The sequence below is a fragment of the Peromyscus leucopus genome, chromosome 8b (assembly GCF_004664715.2).
Source record: "Peromyscus leucopus breed LL Stock chromosome 8b, UCI_PerLeu_2.1, whole genome shotgun sequence".
NCBI lineage: Eukaryota > Metazoa > Chordata > Mammalia > Rodentia > Cricetidae > Peromyscus > Peromyscus leucopus.
Window position 1 is genome coordinate 28064171 of NC_051086.1, and position 16899 is coordinate 28081069.

General features: G+C 43.0%; 1 long non-coding RNA gene across 2 annotated transcripts in view; it reads right to left on the minus strand.

Annotated features, from left to right (window-relative positions):
* The window catches only part of LOC114707340, a 242212-nt gene that overhangs the window by 94602 nt on the left and 130711 nt on the right, over positions 1–16899 (minus strand). The window contains exons 4-6 of one of the 2 annotated variants that reach the window (XR_003736639.2): positions 13547–13698; positions 5742–5892; positions 3606–3693 (exon numbers count right to left, since the gene is read on the minus strand). The exons of the other annotated variant lie outside the window; for it this stretch is intronic. This is a non-coding gene — a long non-coding RNA (uncharacterized LOC114707340). The remainder of the gene's footprint in view (positions 1–3605; positions 3694–5741; positions 5893–13546; positions 13699–16899) is intronic. 2 annotated transcript variants of the gene reach the window in all.

The window sequence follows — 16899 nt, forward strand, 5'->3', positions numbered from 1 at the left end:
GTGTTTTTTCTCTTATAGCATGTCTTGCTTCCTTACTTTTAATTTTTAAAATATTTCTCATAGGTTTTTGCTTTGTGGCTACCATAAGGTTATACAATTGTATTTTAAAAGGATGTGAAACTGACAGCAACTTAACTTCAATTGCACAAATAAAATCTCTGTTTTTGTGCCTCAGACCATTTTGAGTTTCTGGTGTCACAACTTACATCAATTGATTAAACTAAGAAGAATTATCTGTCTATGCACATAACCCATCAATGTGATACAGTGACAACTTGTGACTCTAGCTTGCGACTGATGACCATCTCATTCAACACCTTCATGGAGCAGTTTTCGGATGTGCCTGACATCCACCCATCAGCTCTACTTCTTCCAGAGACAGAATGAAAGGAGTCCAACCTTAGTATTTTCTATTGGTTTGTATCAAAAACCTTACCTCGGGTATTAAAGGGTTTATTCTAGAATTGTCAGCAGTATGGTACCTTCATTTTAAAATGGACACTGGATGTCACAAAATATCATCTGTCACTTCAGTCGTCAACAGATACTTTCTAACGCTAGATGCTAGCTGCTTTGCTGACACAGCCTTAGCAGACTGAAACCAGACATCTACACTCTGCCCATATGGCGTCCTACAATCAAACAAGAATCACGAGGCCGCACTCAATTCTTGACCAATTGTTTTTGTCTTAGAACTGGCCATGGAGCATCTGTTCTCTGGGGAGAATTTAAAAGGAGACAGAGGGAGAATGTGCATGGGGAGACCCCAGTATCCCCACACTGCCCCAACTGAGTGTACTCTGTTCACTGTGGCTACACAGGCTGCCAAGGGAGAAAAGCCAAGAGTCTGTCCCCTGAAGCCACTCTTGATCATGTCAGCTGCTAGCTTCAAAACACAACTGAGCCAGAACACTTTCAGCTCTCTGGCTCCATTAAATCATGGCTTTAAAAAATCTTTTAAAATCTCCAAAAATAAAGGTGTAGATACATTTACAAATATACTGCCTGAGAGCTCAAATCTAGTTCAAACTTGTGTGTTTTAAAGCCATAGACTGTTATTAGGCTTTACATTAAATCAACTGAGTCTTCAACACACTTTGGAGAGCTTTTGACACAGTCGTAATGGGTCCCTTCATAACCTGTGGAATGCTCTGTAATCATTGTGAGATCGGCTTGGGTGCTCTGCTAAATTCAGATGAAATGAATGAAGTTTCAGATGAGCCCTCTAGCTTCAATGAACTGACTGAAAATCCCTCACTGACTGGGTTTCATGATGTCATAGATGAAAACATGCAGCTTCCTCTGACATATATATGATAATCCAAGGTGCAAGGACTGGCTTTCCAGGGGAACTCTTCAAGGACACGTTAATTCCAATTATCATCTCCTACCTTACTGCAAGTACTTCAGTTATATCAAGTGCATATGCATTTGCCTCCATACAAAGAAAATCAAAAAAAGAAAATCCAGGCGAATATGCAGTGGTCCAAATGCACAGTGCAATCCTCTGCAGGCACTGAAAGCAAAGATACAAGCTCTGCTTGGATATAGAATGTCCTCCAAATTACATCATTGCACAAGTAGAGAAAGATTTAGAGCAATCAGTGTGCTGTGCTATGATTTGGTTTACAGAAAGAGAAAGATTTACCAAAAAAAAATCCTAATAGCTGTTGTTTCTGTGGAATCCAGCTACACAGCCTCCTAGAACTTGTTTTAGTCATATAACTTACATTGAAATAAATAACTGTTCAAGAGGTAAATATCTTTTAACTTAAGGGAAGGTACATAAAGCACTTGTGGTTGACAAAATCAGCCCTGTTTCTGATCTTGAACAAGCCTGTGTGACTGTAGTTGTAATAAGTGTTGGCTGTTAATTATTGACAATGGCACCTGAGTCCCCATTCCTCACACTGGGTTAATTCATGCAAGGTGTCCTCCAGGGCACCTTGGAGATCAAGGTGAAGACTTCAACAAGATGCATCCTTGCTGAACTTTTCCTCTGCCTCTCGTGTCTCCTCAAAGCACTCTCCATTAATCACTTGCACAACAGGATTGCAGGGATAAAGACAGGATAGATAGATAGATAGATAGATAGATAGATAGATAGATAGATAGATAGATAGATAGATAGATAGATGATAGATAGATAGACATTTGTAGTATCTATATAAAATATTATGTTGATTCAAACAAATACACAATCTCTCTATGTGATGTAACCAGTAATCATTGTGTGTGTGCGTGTGTGTGTGTGTGTGTGTGTGTGTGTGTGTGTGTGTGTGTGTACGAGCATTCATAGGTGCACATGGATGTATATGCACATGGAATTGAGAATCAGTCTCAGGTGTTGCACCTCCAAGTGCAACTCCACCTCTCTTTTTTTCTTTTTGAGACAGGGTCTCTATGTGAGCTGGAACACAGCATCTGGGCTAACCTGCATGGCCAGTGAGCTCCAGACACCAGCCTGGCTCCCCATCCCCAGCACTGAGCTTGCAAGTGCACACGATTACACCAGCTTTTTATACAATAGGTTCTGGGAATCAAATCCAGGACTCAGTCTTATAAGACAACCTATCTCCCCAGATCCCTTTCATTCTTTTAAAAGTTCAAAAATGACCCATTTCTCCAAATCTTCCATAAATTTCTATTTTTCTCTAGAAAAAGTCATTTTCTTATCAAACTGCAGTAGATCACACACATTGTCCCTCCAGGACCCACAAATTCCTCTCCCTCATAGCACCCACCCTCTCTATGACTCTCTATCCACACTGAGCTGATCTCAGTCTCTTCTGCTCTCCATGCTCCTTCCACGGGAGAAGATGGTGTGCTTTTCTCTGCAATGCCCCAATGTGTTTGGATCAAATCCACCCCCACTCTCTCCCTTCTAATGCTTCCCATACCCTCACCAACTTTTCCTTCTCAGCTTCATGTTCTTTCTTTAACCCACTGAGTCCACTTGGTGCTGCCAGGATGTGGAGAGGTATGGGACTGGAACATGGCCGTCCCCTATCAAGGGCAGGATCTGAAGAAAGAGACTCTCCTTCTCACAGCAGTCAGTTGCCAACAGCCCACAGTGAGGGGTAGGACTGCATGAGCCCTGCCCATTCCCACACTGCAATCTAGGCTGGCCGGATCTTGTGCAGGTCTTGTGCATGCAGCCACAGACACCGGGAATGAGTTCATGTGTATAAAGTCCCTACTATGACAGGAAAACGCTTTTCACAGCAGTCCTCCACTGCCCCTGGCTCTTACAATCTCTTTACCCTCAGATAGTGTTTTCTATACCAAAAACTATCATTAAGTATTTGTTGAATAAACAGATTTTGTTAATGACTATAACTAGCTAAAATTCAATACTAAATTTCATCCTAGTCTGCTTAACAACCAAAGAACATAAATGATTTATTATTAATTCTTAGTGTCTTTAGGCAAAATAATTATTCATGAGATGGATAATGTCTGGTGCTGAACAAAGAAAAATGTCCTATGCCATGTGCCCATGCAAAGTGACTTTTTTAATGGAACAATGTGAAAACCATTTACACAAGTGAAATAACAAATTTACACTGTTTCCATAATTCATCATGAACAGATTCATTATGTACCTATTATGATCCAGGATCCATGGGTCCTCTGGGCCACTAAGCAATGATGAGTAAGAATATATAAAATTTCTGTTCTCCTGGATTTTACCTTGCAAAAAAGCAAACAGAAATCAATAAATCATGGGAGTGTGTGTAAATACAGCAAAGAGAGACACATCCAGAGAACTATACACTGAGACATCCTGGACCAGGGGTAAGAAGTTGGCTTGACTTGAGAACTGAATGCCAGGGAGATGTTTTCTAGGCAAAAAGAAGAAGGAAGGATGCTCCACATGAGTCTGTTGCACAGAAGAAGCCTACAGCAGCTCCTTCAAACTGGATGAAATCAAAAGGCAGTAAATTTTAGAAAATCTGAAGTCTAAATCGCTAATAACTTACAAATGTATATCACAACTGAACCTTTGGTGGAGTCTTGAGCTCAGATTCAAGGTATTGGGAACCAGGATATTGACAGTCACTAAGTCTACAACAGGGAAAGAAAAGACCAGTGCAGGCAAGAGTGGGACCATGGAGCGTTGGTCCTGAGATGATTGGGCAGCAACTGGAATGGTTTCAGCAAGTTTGAAACACAATCAGTTTTCATTTTGGAAATAACATCTGACCTCTGAGAGAGAACATGCATGAGACACAAGAGAATCAGGTGTAGACTGACGTGCAGGCTGGGTCCTGTAAAATCTACATGATCAATGGAAGCACTTCTGCATGGTGATGAGGTTATATAAGGAAAGGATGTGTCTGACGTAACTGAGTGTCACAGGACTGAAGCAAAACAGCAAATGCCAGGTACACAGCTCCTGATAAGGATAATTTGTAAATGTATCTCACGACTGACCTTTTGAGGGGCATATTGATTTCACCTTTAAACCACCAGGAACAGGATTTGGACAGTCATACACAGGTTGTTGTGGGGAAGGGGATAATCAAGAATTAACATCTTTGTACAACATTAAACTTGCTATATGTAATTGGACATATTTATGTTTATGTTTGAATGGATATGCTTAAGCTAATCATAAGTAAATGCACTCACTGAAACATTAAAATAGGTCTTCCCAAATAAAATTTCAGTATCTTTCCAACGTGTTTAGACCACAAAAAAAAAAAATATTTTCAGGTTTAACAAAGAAAAATACAAGTCAAGTCGATCTCTGAGTTCAAGGCCAGCCTGGTCTACAGAGCGAGTTCCAGGACAACCAAGACTACACAGAGAAACCCTATGTAAATAGTAATAAATATTTAAGTAATTAATTTATATTAATAAAGGCTTTGTCTGAGCAAAGGGCAATTGGTGAAGTCATCAGTGCTGGATCCCTGCAGCACTGGGAGAGCAGGGAAACAGGGCAAAGAGAAGGTTTGTTTGGCAGGAGAGTAGTCACCTGAGCTAGGTTGCTCTGTTCCATTTGTCTTACTGTACACAGTGAGCCATGTTTCAGTTTGCTTCTTAGGAATTGAGGGTGCTGGAGCCCCTCCAGCCTGATACGCCTTCAGTGAACGGACAGTCCTTGCTAGAGCACAATCACCTCCAGAGTTCCTGTGAGGTTTTCACACTTGACACTGAATAAAAAGTTACTGAGCTTATCAAGAGATAGGAGAGAAAGAAAATAAAAGGACAGCATATTATAAAATAGATATATAGAGATTTCGAAGTAATGCCAGTATTTTCAAGAGAATAGAAAGCTGGGTATGGTGGTGCACGACAATTATTCTGACACTTGGGAGGTGAGACAAGAGGATCCAATGGAAATTCTTGAAATAAAAATGAAGAATTCAACAGACATCTAAATATCAAATTACACACACACAGAGACACACTCACACACACTCATACACTCACACATACACACCCACTCACTCACACTCACACATACACACACACTCACACACACATACACACACTCATACACACTCACTCACACACATGTTGGTGTGAGTCAGTATGGCATATGAAGAAGGAAACAGCATGGTGAGGAGCATTCAAATGCAGACTTGGGAGGCTTCTTTAAAACTCTAGCATCCACATGATCAGTAGGAGGAAGGAGACACAGCTGGAATATGGGAAAAATTTCCCACAGCTGCTTAAGGTATCAACCAACAGACTCAAACACTCTTTGGACCCCAAGTAGGGAAAATACTAACCTTATACACAATACATCACAGTTTCTAAAACCCAATTGCTGTGATGTTTTAACAAGGAAGTCACCTTCAAAAAGTAGTAATGAGTGACAATTCTGCAGCAGGACAGTGGAAGACAGCAGGAATCACAGTTTTATGTGCCCAAGTAAATTTCCTGTGAATAAAGCAGAATTGGGAGTGTTTGTTTGAATCCACCCTGAGGAGGAGTGTGAGGTGAGTGGAAGGCAGGTCTGAGTTCCAGCCCCATTCTCTTAACCTCCATAGGATGCTGTGTGAAAGAATATGCTTTAGTTCAGACCATCTGAATCACACCCGGCATCCTAGAGCTGCGGATGCAGCCCCGCTGCCCATCGTCTAAGGAGGAATCTTTTCAGCACTCCATCGGAACAAACAATCTTCCTCTGAACGAGACGGCATTGCTCCCCTCGGATGCAAAATGCCTGGTTCATCTATTCATGAGCTAATGTGCAAAAGTCTACTTTACAGTCAAAGACATAGCTCAAGGCAAGGGAGTCGTGTCGGTTCCATCTGTAAACAAAGCAAAGGCAACAGGTGTTGGCCAGATAACCCCTGTGATGAAATCCCCTCCCATGACACAACAGTGGAAATAACCAATCCCATTTGTCCAACTTGGAGAGTCTGTGCAACATCAGAAGAGATGGAGAGAGCTGTGTGGCTTCAGTCTTGCTATTTTGGTGACTTATACTCATGGTAAGATAAAATAAAAACCCAGGTAAAGACTCCTGGGGCTTTGCCAACTGTTCACTTCTTTTATTTAATGATTAACAAGTCACGAAGGGGTTCTTTTTCTCAACCTTCTGAATCAGAGTTAATGAATATACATCAAAAAGAAGACAGCTCTTCAGACATTGCACAGGCCCTTCATAATAGACTCCAATCCTACTTGTCTAGCAGAAGTGATTCATTTAGTTTCTGAGTGGCGTTTTCTTATTTTGAGCATCCATTTCACCATCCAAAAACACCCTGTCAAATCAGCCTTAGACACTGCCTATTAAAATGTTAAACTTCACCTGATAAAATATAATTATAGCACGCCTGGCATTTTAACATAGCACACACATGCTTCAAGCCAATTTTGCTACAGTTAAGATTATTCCTTTGGATGTGTGAATGCATGATGAAGCTGTAAGGAAATATCAATATGTCAAACTCTAATATAGTTGAGAAACTGCATTCAAAATAAATTTTTAAAAAATCAGAATATGGATTAAAGGAATAAAAATGGAGACAAAGGCTACTAAATTACTGGGTGAGCTCACCAAATTATGCAAGTAAAACAGTTTCCTAAAGGAGCATCCAATGACTGACTACTTCAAGTTCCATGAGCCAATTTTTTTAAGGTTTACCGGGTCTGTGGTTCATCACCTGAAAAGCTCACAAGAATAACAAACATCCTTGTCTCATAGCAGAACACAGGAGTCACAATTTCTGGAGACAGAATTTGGAGGTAAACCCCAAGTATAAGACACCTTTTTTCAAGACTATTTTTTTTAAATATGTGCTGTGAGCCACCTACCATGGGTTCTGGGATCCAAACCTGGGTCATCTGCAAGAGCAGCACTCTTAAATACTGAATCATCTCGGCAACCCTAGGATGTTTTTTAAGCTACACCCTCCCAAGTTATGGTCTTGTAAACATTGGTCCTATTACTTTGTAACAATCATTATATAATTAATAACTGATAATAGTGAAGTGATCAGGTCAGTTTGCTTATACTGTACCCTTGAGTCTGCATCTGAACTTATCCATAACCCAGCTAATAAAGGGTTTTAGATAAAGCAGGAGTCATGGCATAAAAGATGGATATGGATTATTTTGCAGTCCTCCATTTAAAATATGGTGTTTAATTCCCCCCCCTTGTTGAGTATGGGCTGGATTGAGTACTTCACTTCTATAGGACAGGATGTGACAGAACTCACAGTATTTAGCATCTAAGCTTAGACCATGAAAGGTATCACAGCTTCCCCGTTGCTGTTTATGAGATCTTTCATCTCGAGAAGTTGGTTGCCATGTTGTGAAGGCACCCAAGTTATGCCAGAGAGACCCAGGGGTCTACTGTCAGCAGCCTCGTGAGAGTCATCCTAACAGTGGAAGACCCCAACTCAGGTCAGACTTTTAGACGGCCACGTCACCAGTCTTCAGTCTCATGAGACTCTCTGACTCTGAGTTGGACTGCTACATTAAGATCTGCTAAAGTGCTGACCCAGAGAAACCCTGACATAACAAATCTTCAGTGCTACATAGAAATAAATAATCAGTGCAGAAGGTTAACCACTCTTCCAAGAGAAACCAGAATGTTAAGACCATCTACCTGTCCATCACTAGACATTATACCTGACATGTAGTAGATGTTTAGTCATTAGTAAATGAATAAATGACCATATTTGAATGAGAGAATTTTTCTTCTCTAGAATTACATGGAGTAATGGAGATTTATATCTATTACGAAGGACTCTGTCTACACCAAGTCTGAAATTAGAAAGAATTGAGGTTCCAAATTGGGAAAGGTTGAACATGACCAACACATACCTATAACCCCAATGACAGGGGGTAGAGATAAGAGAGCGGCCACCTTAGCTTTAGGTTCAGTGAAAAACTCTGTAAAGTGACTGTTAGAGAGTGATAGGGTGGGGTGTCCCTGAAAGGTGTGCATATACAACAGAGAGACAGAGACAGAGACAGAGAGACAGAGACAGACAGACACAGAGAGAGAACACTTGGCTAAAAAAGAGGACTGTGGATGGTGATTAAATGGCTTGCTGTGTAGTCAGTCCTGTAGGCACTCTACCCACAGCACTGGGGCTTGTCCTTAGCATGATAAAGTATGGCCCAGCACAGTCAGCCTTTCCGTCTTTGTTCCTCTCTTTCCTTTTACTTAATATTTTATTTTTTATTTTCTTTTATATTGAGACATAGTTTCTCTGTTGCTTAGGCTCAAGTGAATAACCCTTCAACCTAAGCTGCTCCAGTCGAGACTATGGGTGTGCTCCTCAGGATCCAGCATGGCATCCCATCTCTAAACACTGAATTAATGAGGCGGGGTCATGAAAGTGTCGAGGCAGGGGCAAAAGATGCAGAGAAGAGCCAGAAGTGAGTCTATTCTAGAGTTACTGCAGCGAGACAGAGAGAGAGAGCCTTGCACCAGTTAGAGGACACAGCCCTGTTGAGATGCTAGCCACACTGAGAGGAAAAGATTCACTGTCACCTGCGTATGCCAAGATTTGAAGCTTGAGCTGGAAAAGATGCTGGTTTGGTTTGGTTTGGTTTGGTTTGGTTCAGGTTTTTCTTCTTATTGTTGTTGTTTGTATTATGAGCTAAGTGGGTGTGACTAGTTTCCATTGGGCTTTCTCAGTAACCGATTGGCCTGTTGCTCTCTTCACTCCTAAGGTGTCCCCACCAGACTTTGTCAGCCTTGCAGTGCTGTCAACTACAATGAGAGATGCATTTTCTTGAACGCAAAGATGAAGAAAGAGAGGATACTCATAACTTACTGTAGTTTACACTGGTATCTGTTTCCAGGGGCAACCACCTTCTTCTAAACTGGTCAAGAGACTTCAGCTTAGCAGTGTGCCCCAAAGCTCTTCCAGCCCACACATGTGGATTCCCAGCCTGTCCCCACCTAGAGAAGATACATGCATGGAAAAGGAGATTCAGCCACAGCTTGTCCTTCCAAACATACTTCTGCCCTTGGCAAATGGGCTAGGGATTGTTTCCAGAAGGATTCAGGCTAGGTACATTTAGGCAAAATACTACAGTTCTCTCCTTTGTCAGCTTGGGAGGGATGGTGCCCCAAGGCACACATGGGCTCCCCTTCCCACTAACTGCTGGCAGAAAATCAATGGTTCTAATGTGACCATCACATGGGCATGCTGCCTCCCCTGCAGGAGGTACATCAAGCTGACTTTTAAAAAATATGCTTGCTGTCTCTGCCTGCATTTGTTTGGTTGGCAGGCTTATAGAGTGCCAGGGCTCCTGGGGAGCTGCAGTCTGGAAGGGTGTCCAGCAGGGCTCCACCCAAGGTGAGATGAACACATTTCCACATGTTGTGAGCTGTTTGCCGGTCCCTGTTCTTCTCTGCCTCTGTCCAGAATTCTCCATGATGCTGCCTTGCTTAGGAATCCACTGAGTTCTTTGCTCTACAGATGGAGTTGGGAGAAGATTGGGTCTCTTTCAAAACAGGACATAATATTATTAGTGTCGGAGGTTTCTAATGTTTTCTTTAAGATGCACAAATAGGGCTGTGCATAATAATGAAAATTCTCTGTATCTAGATGTGTACAAAGCTTATGTGATTCCATGCCTGAGGGCATTTTGGAAATGTAGCAGTGGAGAAGCAAAGGCATTTCAGGGGTTAGGAGAAGGCAATGGCTCAATAAAAATGGGCCAGTGTCTTAGCTACTTCTATTATTTTTATGAAACACTGTGACCAAAGCAACTTAGAGAACAGTTTATTAGGGGCCTATATTCAGAGGGTCGAGTCCATGACCATCATGATAGGAGCATGGCAGCAGGCAAGAAGGCATGAGCTGAGAGCTTACATCCTGATCCAAAAGCACTAGGCAAGAGGCGAGAGAGGGAGGGAAGGAGGGGGAGAGAAAGAGAGGGGAGGGGGGGGGAGCGAGAGTACTAACTGGGAATGGCAAGGCCTTTTGAAACTTCAAAACCTGCCCTCAGTGACACACTTCCTCCAATGAAGCCACATTTCCTAATCCTTCCCAACCTTTCCACTAACTGGGGACCAAGCACTAAAACATCTGAGCCTCTAAGGTCACTTTTACAAACCACCATGGGCAGTATGGGGAGTTTTCTAAGCTAATGGACAATTGTCATTTGGGTAAGGCAATGGCTACATGAACCTACCTACCCTAAACTTCATACAACTGTTCACCAGCAGAAAGTCAATATTATTGTAAATAAAAGCTTTAAATCATAAGTGAAAGAAATGAATCTCTCAATTCCAGTTCAGGTAAATACAAAAAGATTCATGAGATGAGCTTTTTGGACACCAGTGAGAGTGCTTGATGAAAGTGAGAAATTACTGCTGCCGTCTTCTTCAGTGATGTAGGCTCTGAGAGACTGTCTCGTTCTGGTAAATAAACCCCCACTGATGCTCATAATGCAACTAACATTAAAGTTGGAGGCTTAAAAAAATAAAACAGCAGCAAAGTAGGAGTGTGCTTTGGATGGGAAGATAGGTCTCAGTAGCAGGAAGCAGGGAGCAAGTGAGGGCAACATATACACATGTACAAATCTGTCAAAGGATAAAAACAAGGCAGAGAAATTATGGCTATTTTGAGGGTCTGATAATGGTATTTGGTGATATTTTCTACAATGGCTCTTTTTTTTTTCCACCTTTTTCTGACAGCTTATGTGTGAATAATTTGACCTTCCCATAGGTCCACAGGTCAAATCATGGCCATGGTGAGATGATAAGATCTGGTGAAGAAACCCCTGCCAACTAGCCATTTGAACAACTATGCAGGTTAGGCAACCCCACTGGCCCTTTCAGCCAGGCTCCATGTGCTGAAATGGCTCACAGTTCCACATCAGAAGTGGTGTAGACACTAAGGCTGATTGACGTCCTCTGGTACTCATCTGTAGCATCTAGGTTGTTGGCATGGAGCCCAGCAGCCCCATCTAACTTCTGACACCTGCACCCCCAAGGGAATTCAAAAGTCCCCCTTAGAAGTTCCCAATAATTTTCATTCTGAGACTTGCATCAGCCCTCTTCTTCGGTTGGTAATGTAAAGGCGATCACTTCTCATGGCAACCACTCCTTGGAGCGCGAAGCCTCTGTCAGCGGAGTCTGGCTAAGGAGAGCCAGTGCTGTTTATCAGACTGATGCCATAGGGTAGCCATAGGCTTTTCCAAAGAACGTGAGGAAATGCGGAAATGCCACGCTGGCTTCCGGTGCTGGCTGGAAGATCCGTTCCCCCCACATCCAGAGTAGCACAGCCTTCAACCGGAAGTTGCCTTTGCCTCCTGTCCCACCTCCCCGTCTGGAGTTGGAATAACAAGACATAGACCGGGTTCTCTAACCTCGGACACCAAGTTCCAACTTAGTGAACTGATTCAGAGTCACACTAACTGGCACCTTTTAGGAAGAAAAAAAAAATTGTTTCTAAGGTTCCAAGCGAAGCAGAAGCTAGGTTATTTACAGGAGCTGCATTTGCTTTTTTTTTTTTTTGGGGGGGGGGGTTGTTTGGTTCTGTGTTGTTCCTAGTGGGTGTTTGGTCAGCCTCCCTTGTCGAAACTTTCATTAATTCACCAGCTTTCAGCAGTTTCCTTTGCCCATGTGGTCTCTCCCCGGCCTATCCTCTCACTTGCCCATCAGTGCTCCGTCCAGACCTTTGCACACGGCCCCACCCTTCCAACCCTTCATTCATCTGCTAGCCATCTTTTCCGCCTTTCTTGAAGGGAGCCTCTTTAACCCTCCAGTCCCATGTGATCTCGCACAGATGCATGGTTGCCAACATCTCCCCTTCTGAGAACAGCACGATGACGACCACAACCATGAATGTGATTATTTTTCTGTCCCCTCTTCCTTTACCTTATGACCTCTTTCAGGGCCAGGACCACATCTGTCATGTTTTCCACTAGAAGATTCAAAGCCTCACACATGGTAGACGTTCAGGAAAGACTTGCTGTGTGAATTTGATGGAAATGGGGAAGGAACGAAAGGCGTAAGAAGGCAGGATGCCAGAGCATTTTAGCACACTATGCAATGAGAAGAGCTTCAGACACCATGAGCACCGCACTTAGGAACTAAAATAAAGCACTCCTTTCTGATTTTCACCTTGCCGTCCCTCTCACTGCTACTAAGAACGTAAGAATATTCTCACATGTGATTCTGCAACTCTTCCAGGCCTTTTTAAAGATTTTAATTTACTTTTAGTGTGTGTGTGTATGTGTGTGTGTGTGTGTGTGTGTGTGTGTGTGTGGTCTATGTGTATGTCTCTGTGTGTGTGTGTGTGGTCTATGTGTATGTCTGTGTGTGTGTGTGTGTGTGTTTGTGTGTGTGGTCTGTGTGGGGTTTGAACACATCAGTGCAGGTTCCTGCAGAAGCCAGAAGAACATGTCTGATCCCCTGAAGCAAGAATTACAGGCAGCTATGAGTTGCCCAGTGTTGGTGTTGAGAACAGAACTCAGGTCCTCTGCAGGAACATTGTGTGCTCTGAACCAGACTGAACATCTCTCCAGCCCATTCCACCAGTCTCTGTTACATAGTTAACCAGGCATTTGCTCTCGGTAACCAAGCAGATGTCCAGGAGGTGTTCAAGGTCATGCCACCTGTCAAACGTGGCACCCAGACCTACAGTTCACAGTGTACCTACTGCCCACCCTGGTTCTTCCCTCCCACCCTGGTCTCCATTTCGACCCCCAAGGGAAACATCTTATAACCATCTCCAATGCTTCTCTCCTGTTCCTTCAGAAAAGAGGTGTCTGCCACTAACAGAGCTGTTAACGCTGGGAGCTGTGATGTGCACATCTTGTAAATAAAGATGAGCCTGTTCTGGTCCCAAGGGCCATTTAACTCTAATTGCAGTCAGAGCAGATCAGCAAGTGAGAGGTGACTCAGCTGTGATGCATGGGGAGGGGGGCGGGGATTAGATTGTTTTATTCCCCTTTCTGCAAAGTGCAGCGAGAAAGCTGATTGCATTTGTGACATAAAATGACAGTGTTGTGAAGAGCAGAGGGGTTTTCACACAGGACACTCAAAGTGGCCATCAAATGAAAGTGGAGACTTTTGCAGATCTGCCAAACACTTCAGCCTTCGCTGCCTCACCTGCAGAAGGTGGCTCTCAGCAAGGCAGGGAGGAGGTGGGAAGGTGGCTCAGTTGACAAAGCACTTGCTGAACAAGCTTGATGGCATAGTTCAGGATCTCCATCACCCATGTAAAAAGCTGGACACAGTGACAGGTGCCTGTAACCCTAGGACTGGAGAGACGAGATGGGAGGGTTTCAGGGTCCTGCTGCCTCACTTAGCCAATCTACAAGTTCCACAGTTAGTGAGAGGCCAGGTCTCATAAAAAAATAAGGTAGAAAGTGACAAATACCACTAATGTGGAGCTCTGGTCTCCCCATGCACATGCACACCTGTATGCACATGTATAGATGCATACCTATAACATGCACATCTGTATGCACATGTGCACATGCACTGAACACATACCCAAGGTACATGGTGAAAGTAAGCATAGCATTCATGCCCTAGTTTTTATTGAGCTCTATGTGTGGTGATATTGTATCTCCCAATATATTATGCACCCCAATAAACTTATCTGGGGGTCAGAGAACAGAACAACCACTGTATTAAACATAGGCTTAGGCAGTGGTAGCACACGCCTTTAATCCTAGCATTCCAGAGGCAGAGATCTATCTGGATCTCTGTGAGTTCAAAGCAGCTTAATGGCTTTATCATAGTCCATGTGAAATCATCATTGTAGGATCCCATCATCCTTTTGAAGATTTCAAAGTTGCTCTTAGACGTTTCCTGCAGATTTATTTATTTATTTATTTATTTATTTATTTATTTATTTATTTATCTTATTGTGCCTCCTCTGTGGTTTGGAGTAATCACAGTCTCATAAATGTCTGTCTCTCGGAACCATGAATGTTCTTCTCCAGAAGAGAATATCTTCACAGCAATTTCTCCCACCACTTGCCTCATCAAACTTCTCCAAACTGACCTTTGCTGCTGCTTCCTTGTAAGATGCTGGTTCTGGCGATTCTTCTCTGAACGAGCAGCAGTAAACTCTTGTCTCTGGTGGTAGCGTCGCCATCAGCAACATGATGAGAAGCAGCCAGCAATGTGGAGCAGAAGCAGCCACCTCCACCATCCTGCCACCATCGCCATCGTTTATGGCCCAGCCTTGGCCGCAGCTTCTCCTCAGCAAGCTTCCCAGGCTAGCCTCACACTCGGGATCCTCCTGCCTCTGACTCCGTCAGCAAATCCTACCAGTGTGCACCACCACAACTGGCTACCTGAAGCTTGGCCTGAGCTGGGGACTGCAAGGGACTGCTTTTTCACAAATTTGTATCATGAACACTGGGCACCAGATGTAACACAAATCTCTAAAGGTCTTATTAATAAAAACAAACCCTGAGCCAGGTATTGGGGTGAAGGCTGAATGATCAGAGAACAAGCCACATCCAACCTCACCTTGCCACTTCCTCAGCTGATTTTGTTTACTCTAACTGCAAGCCTCTGAGTCCTCACCCAAATGGATCTCAGCTGAACTGCTGCTCAAAAGCCTAAAAGATTAAAAAGTCTTTAGTTCCTGTTCCTCACACCTTATATACCTTTCTGCTTCCTGCCATCACTTCCTGGGATTAAAGGCATATGTCACTATGCCTGGCTGTTTCCCTGAGTAGCCGGCTTTGAACTCACAGAGATCTAGATGGATCTCTGCCTCCAGAATGCTAGGATTAAAGGCATGTGCTACCACTGCCTAAACATATGTTTAATATAGTGGCTGTTCTGTTCTCTGACCCCCAGATAAGTTTATTGGGGTGCACAATATATTGGGGGACACAACATCACCATACCTATGGTTTGCCACACAGAGCTTGAGCACTAGGGATAGAGCTCAGGGCAGAGTGAATTCCAGCCTCTGTGGATCCAGCATCACTATGGAGAGCCGCTCATCCAGAGCACTGCAAAGCCCTAGCTTACCATTGCTCCCACACCCATGTGAACATCCACTAGATGAGCCATGCCCAATCTGCTCAGCTGTACAGAACAGCCCTGAGTCACCCTCAGTACTGCTGTCCTAGGCTAGTGGAATGGATGCTGTACCTTTCCATCCTGTCTCCCTGATTCTGCTATCCTTCTCTTCCTCTGTTGTCTTTTCTCACACAATAGATTAAAACAGATACTGCCACACCTCTCCTCACATCCCCAGACAAAAAAATAAACCAGATGCCTGTGAGCACTCAGACTTCATCCTGCCTCTTCCTGGGCCTCCCTTTTCTTTCCATACCATTCTGTCCCAGCACATCCTTCCCTGGTTATAAGCACCTGCTCCCTTCTCCCTCCAAGACTTGCCTTTTTAATTTTTAAATGCTATCATTATCTGGGGACAGGCCACAGCACGTGTGGAGGTCAGAAGACAATGTGGAGTCAGTGCTCTGCATCCACCTTTAGGAGAGTCACAAAAGTGGGACCAAGGTCTTCAGATGTCGATGGCAAGCAAGCGCTCTGAATATCCACCAGGCTTTCTTCATGTGCCATGTGCTCAGTCACAGCTTTGCTGACCACCTAGACACACACCACCTAATCCCTCACTGTCATCTTCCTTGTATAGCAATAAGACTTTGACACCACATGATTTTCCAACAGTATAATTCATTTGCGGTCTGCTTATTACCCCATAAAGGGCAAGCTCCACACAGGTAGAAAGCAAATGTCTGGAATACATTAGATGCTCAGCAAAGTTGGACTGAATTATAGTTAGGGGCACAGACAATGAATGACCAAATACACATTCATGTGTTTGTGCAAAAACATTATATATAGATATATATAGATACAGATATAGATATATGCATTTGAGAACTACGAATATCATAATACAAACCATATATGTGTCTATTCACCAACAGATTAAAACAGGAATAACCAACAGGCACATGTACATAGTATATGTGTATATATGTGTGTATATCTGCATATGTATGTGCATGTATATCTGTGTATGTCTAAGTTTGCTTGCTTGTCTCCCACCTATAATATATTCATTCATTTAATTAGTCTTTCCTTGAGCTGGCCACATGTAACGGGACTCTCTGTGATGCCTAGCTGTGAGTACAGTATTCTGACCATGTTTAAGGCTTGATGCCAGCGTTGGCCTAGTAAACACATTTTAGTTTTATAATATTTTCAACCTACAATGAATTGAGAAACAACACTGTTAAAAGCCAAAAAGCATTTGTACATCCTGTGTATTCATATAGGCAAGTGCGTGTACATGAAGATACACACACATGAGTGTGTGTATAGAGATTCATGAGCATGTATGTATATATGCATATTCATGAGTATATGTATACATGTAGATGATATGTATCTATGTATATGTAGGTGCCTGTGAGCTAAGGTACACTGTGTATACACACAAATAATTGTGTTTACATGCA